This window comes from Arvicola amphibius, chromosome 10 (genome assembly GCF_903992535.2).
Source record: "Arvicola amphibius chromosome 10, mArvAmp1.2, whole genome shotgun sequence".
NCBI classification, from domain to species: domain Eukaryota; kingdom Metazoa; phylum Chordata; class Mammalia; order Rodentia; family Cricetidae; genus Arvicola; species Arvicola amphibius.
Genome location: NC_052056.1, coordinates 95888230 through 95896654, shown reverse-complemented (window position 1 = coordinate 95896654; position 8425 = coordinate 95888230). Strand labels below are relative to the sequence as shown.

At 45.0% G+C, this 8425-nt stretch overlaps 1 non-coding gene across 1 annotated transcript; it reads left to right on the top strand.

Moving 5' to 3' along the window:
* Positions 1-6309: 6309 nt before the first annotated feature.
* On the top strand, positions 6310-6419 carry LOC119825810. Its single transcript, XR_005287279.1, has one exon. It is a non-coding gene; the product is annotated as a U6 spliceosomal RNA (small nuclear RNA).
* The last annotated feature ends 2006 nt before the right edge of the window (positions 6420-8425 follow it).

Genomic DNA, 8425 nt, shown 5'->3' with positions numbered 1-8425 from the left:
GTCCCCCACCCCACCTCGGTCACTCCATTCTTCCTGAGCATTGCTGTGTTCTGGCTGCGCACTGATGCGGAAGGAATGCTCAGACCCAGGGGGTTTGCGCTCTGCTGACCTTGTAGTCTGCCCTGGGAGCTGAAACTCCCAAACTGCGATAGATTCAGCTGCAGGACTAACGGAGAAGAAGAGGGCTGTTGGTCATGGGACAGGTGAGGATGCTGGGGTTGTAAATTTGCAATAGAGCATTTGATCAGAATCTCCCAGGGAAGGGGTTGGGCCGTGGGTTAGCAGCAGAGTTCTTGCCCAGAATCTCCCAGTGAGGGGCTGGGGGTGCAACTTAACATTTGTCTACATCCGTTCCACGCCTAAGGCTCAATCACCTACACCACCAGTAACAAATAAATAATGGTGCGATTATTAAAAAATTAAGACAGCGCTGTGAAGGTTTTCAGAATTGAGGAAACTCCAAATAGAAATTAATGGCCTGGCAATGGTGGCGCATGACTTTAATCCCAGCCCTCAAAGACTACTCAAAAAAATAAAAAGAAAGAAAGAAAAAAAGAAAAAACAGAAAAAAGAATTAATGCTAGTTTGAGAGGGGCAATGGGGTGCAATCCTATAATCCCAGCCTTTGGGGAGGTGGAGGGAGGAAGAGCCAAAATTCAAGGCCTGCCTGAGCTATGTAACAAGACCCTGACTCAAAAATGCCTAGCTAGAAAATGAGAAGTCAGATCTGGTGGTGCAGGCCTCTAATCCCGTGTTAGAGAAAGGCTGGAGGGTCAGTGCTCAAGGTCAAGGCCAGTCAAGGCTCTCGGAGGCCCTGCAGAGAAGAACTGGACAAGACTGGAGGCGACTCAGGGGTTAAGAGCACTTAGGGCTCTTACAGAGCACCTGGGTTTGCTTCCTGATACCCACATGCCGGTTCTTAGCTGTCTATAACTCCAGTTCCAAGAGATCTAATGCCTTCTCTTGGAATCCAAAGGCACCAGGCATGTATACAGTGCATATACATACATACAACTGGGCAGTGGTGGGGCATGTCTTTAATCCTAGCACTCAGGAGGCAGAGGTAGGCGGATCTTTGTGAGTTTGAGACCAGCCTGGTCTACAAAAGCTGGTTCCAGGACAGGCACCAAAGCTACAGAGAAACCTTGTCTTGAAAAAACAAAACAAACAAACAAAAAAACCCACAAAAAACATATATACATACAGTCAATATTCATATATATATACAATATACACACATATATTTTACATTGTAATATACATAGTATTTTTATTATAAATTTATTTATTTGGAAAATAAAGGGGCCTGGTAAGGTGGCTCAGCAGGTAAAATGCCTTGCTGCCAAGTCTGATGGCCTGACTTTGATCTACAGGACCCCCATAATAGAAGGAGAGAATCAGCTCCCACAGGCTGTAATAGGACCTCCAAGTGCACATTATACACCACACTCACATAGCTATAGAGCGAAAGAAAAAAATGAAACTAAATAGTGCATTAATAACACCATCAAGAGTCATAATGTAGGACTGGGCATAGTGGCACACACCTTTAATCCCAGGACTCAGGAGGCAGAAGCAGGCAGATTTCTGTGAGTTTGAGATCAGCCCAGTCTACATAGTGAGTTCCAGACCAGACAAGGTTCCAATAGTGAGATCTTGTCTCAAAAAATAAAAAAAAATCAGAATATGGGCCTGGTGATGTAGCTCAGATATAGAGTGTTTGCCTCATACATCAGAGCCCTGAGTGAGGCCATAGTGAGTCTGAAGCCTGTAATAAAAAAATTATTATACAGCTGTGTGATAACTGTCATTATTGTGTTATATATATATAAAGTAACTTGAATAACAAATATATTAAAATATATTTAATAAGAAATAGATTAATTAATAAAATCGACATTTTGTAGAGTCATTTTAAAAAGGAAATCTAGAGAGTAAATTCCTGTTTATAACACACACATTCATACCCCCCAAACTCCATACCCCCCATACACCTATATGCTCCACATACACTCATACCCCCCCACACACCCAAACCCCCACACCCATGCCCATACATACACCCATACCCCACATACACACACCTATACCCCCACACCCATACCCCCAGCCCGTACCCCCACCCCACATACACTAATACCCACACATACACACACCTATACCCCCACCCCACATACACTCATACCCGCACATACACACACCTATACCGCCCCCACCCCGTACCCCCCACCCCACATACACTCATACTCACACATACACATACCTATACCCCCCACACCCATACCCCCCACCCCACATAACTCATACCCACACATACACACACCTATACCCCCCACACCCATACCCCCACCCCACATACACCCATACCCCACATACACACACCTATATCGCCCCCCTCACACACCCCATACCCCACACAGCTCCCACACCAGGCTGGAAAGTGACTCAGCAGATAAGGGCACTGGTTTCTCCTGTAGAGGATCCAGGTTTGGTTCCTAGCAGCAGCTTCATGGTTCACGAACATCTGTAACTCCAGTTCCATGGCACGTGATGTCCTTCCTCCTCATGTGTGACCTCATGGTAGACAGGACATAGGAGGCAAACACTCATAGATAAAATACGTAAATCTAAAACTCAAATTCACTAAATTAAAAAACAACAAGCACCTGGTGTGATGGCTCAGAAGGTAAAAATGCTTGCTGCCAAGCTCGATGAACTCCCTCCGATCCCCAGAACCCACACAAAGGTGGCTGGAGAAAATGGACTCTACAGAGTTGTCCTCTGGCCTTGACAGGAACACTGTGATCAGGATGCACACACACACAAAATAAATATCTTAAGATAAAAAGGTAATTTATTAGTTTGAATAAGCCAGGAGTAGGGACTTGGCCGTACATTTCAATAGCTTAATAACAAAAGATGACAGTTCTCAAATGAATTTCCCATAGCCCTAAGGGACTCATTTATGAAACCTGATAAAATTTGAAAGTTCATCCAGAATGATAATGGGGAAAACCAGAACATTCTGAAACAGAATAACAGGGTGACCTGCCTTCCTGAACACTAAAACATAAAATCGGAACATGTCGGCCCTACAACAGAACTCAAATATCACATAACTCGTTGGAATAAGAAGCCCAGAGAGACCCTAGCATCCGGCACTTACTGAAAAGGGGGCCATTAGAAAGTGGTTCAGAAGACAGTAGTGTGTCTGTCATCCCAGCACTCAGGAGGTAGAGGCAGGAGGATCAGAAGTTCAAGGTCATCCTCTGCTACATCATTAGCTTCAGGCTAGCCTATGCTAGAAGAGATACTGTTTCAACATAAAAATTATGTCTTGAGCAATTAACCAGTCAGGTGGGAGATGCTAAAGGTTGTAGCTCTCAACTAATCCATGAATTTGGCCTACAGAAATGATTCTGCAGCCTATGGATATAGTCCCTGCCTGAGGGAGCTAATTGCAGCAGTGTTTGAAATAAGGAAGAAAACAGTCCCCAAGGTTTACCCGGATGGCATTGACTAAAGAATTTATGATAACGATGGACAACAGAAGCTGCTAAATAGACTGCAGAAGATACAGATATTCTGGTCATGAGACACAGTTCCCGATATTAGCAAAATTAAGCAACCTATAGGCAAGACATACAGAAAGGAGCTCTCTAGAAAGCGTGATTATTTGTAAATCTTGACAAAGGACAGGGTCCGGAGGAAGTATACCAAATATTTTAACTGTGATTATTTTGAAGTCTGGAAGAAGAGGGACTTAACTAACTTTTTTTTTTTAAAAAAAAAAATATTTATTTTTGCCAGGCGGTGGTGGCGCACGCCTTTAATCCCAGCCTTCGGGAGGCAGAGGCAGGTGGATCTCTGTGAGTTCGAGGCCAGCCTGATCTACAAGAGCTAGTTCCAGGACAGCTAGGACTGTAACACAGAGAAAGCCTGTCTCAAAAAAAAAAAACAAAACAATTAATAGGTAAATAAAAAGAAAGAAAAGAAAAGAAAAAGAAAGGAAAATAAATACAAAACTGACATGAAGTAGGGTGCCGGTGGTACAACTCTTAATCCCAGCACTTGGAAGGCAGAGGCAAGAGGATCTCTGAGTTCAAGACCAGCCTGGTCTACAGAGCGAATTCCAGGACAGCCAGGGCTACACAGAGAAACCCTGTCTCAGACAAAAAAATAAAATAAAAAAAAATTAAGGGTCTATGAGGTGGCTCAAAGGATAAAGGTGCCTGCCACCAACCCTGACAGTGTGAATATGACCCCTTGGGCTTGAGCAGTAGAAGGGGAGAATGGACTCCCACCAACTGCCCTCTGACCTCCACAGATAGACTGTGACGGGCGTGAATCCCTCGCTGCACCCACTGTCACACAAAATAAATAAAATGTAATGATTTTTAAAAACAGGATATGAAGACAGCTCAATTCTGTAAAGTGCTTATTGAGGGAGAATGGAGACTGAGTTTGGCCGGGCGGTGGTGGCGCACGCCTTTAATCCCAGCACTCGGGAGGCAGAGGCAGGAGGATCTCTGTGAGTTCAAGGCCTACCTGGTCTATAGAGTGAGTTCCAGGACAGACATGGCTATTACACAGGAAAAAAAAAAAGATTGAGTTTGACCCCTAGAACCCTTGTAAAAGCTGCGTGTGTGTATATGGGGGGGGGGCAGGGTTCGTACTTCTAATCTCAGCCCAGAGGAGCTGAAGATGGGGATCCCTAGGGCTCACTGCTGGCCAACCAGCCTAGCTGAGGTCATGGCTCCAAACTGTTGAAGAGACCATCTCAAAAGACAAGGTAAAAGGCACCCAAGAGGTGGCACCCAATGTTGACCTCTGGCCTCCACATGACTTTGCACTCACACCCACATATGCTGGAGTACAAACATACACAGACACACGACATTAATTTTATAAGTCTATGTTGAGGCTCACATCTGTAATTGCAATACCCGAGAGGCTGAGAAAGGATGCCGTGAGTTTGACGCCAGCTTGATTTACATAATGAGTTCTAGGATAGCTTGGGCCGAAGAAATTAAAAACACATAAAAGAGAAAGAGAGGGGCTGGAGAAATGGCTCAGTGGTTAAGAGCACTGACTGCTCTTCCAGAGGACCAGGGTTCAATTCCCAGCACCCACATGGCAGCTCACAACTGTCTGAAGATCCAGTTGCCAGGGGATCTGACACCTTCACACCAATGCATATAAAATAAAGTTAAATAGACCATAAAAAAATTTTAAAAAAACAGAGAAAGAGAACAAATACCACAACAGTGAACAGGACCAAATCTAAAATTGTAATTTTTTTAATTGTGTGTGCGTGTGTGTGTGTGAGAGAGAGAGACAGACAGACAGACAGTCAGACAGACAGATGTGTGTGCACATATTGAATTCAGGCATGTGTGTGCCAGGGTGAGTATCTGAAGGCGGGAGAACTACTATAGGTACCTATCCTTGCCTTTTCCCTTGCTTGATTTATTTATTTTTATTTTATGCTCATTACTGTTTTGCCTGCATGTGTCTCTATCTGTATGAGGTTGCTGAATCCCCTGGAGCTGAAGTTACAGACAGTTGTGAGCTGCCATAAGGGTGCTGGGAATTGAACCTGGGTCCTCTGGAAGAGCAGTCAGTGCTCTTAACCACTGAGCCATCTTTCCTGCCCTGACTCTTTCCCTTGCTTGAGATGGGGCATCTTTGTTCTTCATCTCACATAGCCCAGACCAAACTCAAACTAAACTTGGGTCCTCTGCAAGAGCAGAATGTGCTCTTAACCACTGAGCCATTTCCCCCAAACACCTAGAAAAGTTAATTTAGAGTCAGGTGGTGGGGGTCCATGTCTTTAATCTAGCACTCAGGAAGCAGAGGGAGGCAAATCTCTGAGTTCAAGGTCAGCCTGGTCTACAGAGCAAGTTCCAGATCAGCCAGGGCTACACAGAGAAACCTTATCTGGAAAACAAACAAATAAATAGATAAAAGTTCACTTAGGACGAGGGAGATGGCTCAGCAGGCAAAGCAGGTGCTTGCTGCCCTGAGTTTGATCCCTGGAACTCACAGGTGGGAAGGAGAGAATCAACTCCTACAAGCTGTCCTGTGCCCTCTACACACAAGCTGTGACATGCGGGTGCCCACACGCATTCTCACACAAAATAAATAAATGTAATAAAAATCTAAAGTTTCTTTACGTCATGTGTAGTGGCTCACTTAGCTGGGACTTTGAATGCTGAGGTAGGAGGATCACCTTGGGTAAGGCCAGCCTCGACTACATGTTTCAGGACAGCATGTATTATAGAATATGACCCTATCTCAAAAGAAAAAGTGTTTTCTCACTCTGGCAGCATACATACTAAAAATGAGAACGACACAGAGGAGATTGGCATACCCCTGTGCAGAAAGACACGCAAATCCATCAGGTGTTACATATTTCTTTCCCTTTTTCTTTTGTCTGCTTTGGCTTTTTGAAGCAGAGTTTCTCTTTGTAGCCCTGGCTGTCCTGGAACTCTAGAGATCTACCTGCCTCTGCCTCCTTCCTGGGTGTTGGGATTAAAGGCTTGAACTACCACTGGGCAGAGCTGTGTTCTATATTTTTCAGCTGGGTCTTGGCAGATGCATCTGGAGGCAGGCTATTGCTCTGTAAAGACATTTAATAAAATATTGCCCAAAGAACAAAACAAACATTTACCAGGCAGTGATGGCGCACACCTTTAATCCCAGCACTCAGGAGGCAGAGGCAGAGGCAGGCGGATCTCTGTGAGTTCGAGGCCAGCCTGGTCTACAGCGTGAGTTCCAGGACAGCTAGGGCTGTTACACAGAGAGACTCCTTCTCAAAAACAAAACAAATAAACAAACAAAGAAAAGACAACAACTAAAAAACTACCCACTGGGTTGGGTATCTGATATTACGGGATTTTATTAATTTGGGGCATGATAATATATTGTGGCCATGCGTCCTTAAGAGCCCTAAAACAGCTGGTGCTGAGCTATGGACAAAATGACTTGTACGCGGTTTGGCATTTGCTTCAAAATAAAATGTGAATAGAAGATGCCCGTGGTGGCCATGAGTAATCCCTGGAGGGTGGACAATGGGCACATGGGTGTTCACTGAAAATGTTTTGTCTGAAAATGAGTCTGTTTGAAATTTTCCACAATCTTTAAAAGGGTTTAAGTCAGTATGATGAGTCAAACTCTTTCCTCCTCTGGAAAAAAAAATGAGGGCTGGGAATACAGAGTCTAAGAAGTCCTTCTTGTAATAGACAACACTGGTTCTAAAAATGCCCCCTCTCCCTTTTTTTTTGAGACAGTCTTAGGTAGCCCAGGCTGGCCTCAAGATATAGCCCAGGATGACCTTGAATGTCTGATCCTTCTGCCCTCATCTCCCTCCTGAGCACTGAGAGTATAAGCCTCCATGACCAATTTATGTACTGAGGGGACTGAACCTAGTGCTCCGTGTGTGCTCATTAAGCACTGTGCCAACAGAGTCATTACTCAGCTTCTAAAAAAAATAATCCCCTTCGTGTTTACAGAAGCAATGTCTGCGAGAAGCAGAAAATGTCCGGGTGCTGAGAAGCAGAGCTACAACAAGCTATTTCTACCACCCACAAGTTACAGCTTACTGCATATGACAGAAAACATCCTCTGCATATGTATATGTATGCTAAAACCAAATATGGCCACTCAGCATGTTTTAAGATGTGTTTATAGTCGGGCAGCTGCATGCCTTTAATCCTAGCACTAGGAAGGCAGAGGCAGGAGGATCTCAGTGAGTTCGAAGTCAGCCTGGTTTACAAACCGAGTTCCAGGACAGCTGGGGCTACACAGAGAAGCCCTGTCTCGGAAAAAAAGAAAACGTATTTATTTGTTAATATTGTGGAGGAGAGGGGCTTGGTGGCCAGGGCATTGGTGTGGAGGTCAGCTCTCTCCTCTCACCTTGCTGGAAGAATGCAGTCTGGGAAGGACTTGGGGAGGGGCGCTCCATCTATACATCCCTGGGGAGGCGTCATCCACATGTGGTGCCGACCTTCCAGGGTAGCTGCCTTAAGGTGACGCACACTCCTGTTCATAACCTCCACTGCTGTGTAAGGAAGCGCGAGAGACTCGCTGGTTCCCACGTGAACGCTGGAATTCTATCTCCTTCCTTGGTTGGCTTGTTTACATCTCTCCCAGGGAAGGAATTTTCTGCAATACTTCACACTTTTGACTCTCACACCTCTGTGGCAAGCACTTGACCCACTGAGCCATCTCTCCAGCCCCTCCATATTCCTTTGGTTTTAGTATTTATTACATCACTTATTTACTTTTGTGGACGAATAGGTGTGTGCAGGTGCACACGTGCCACGTGTGAATGGAGGTCAGAGAGCACCTTGTGGGAGTCACTCCTCCCATCATGTGGGCCCTGAGAACCAACTCAGGCCATCAGCCGTGATGGCAAGTGCCT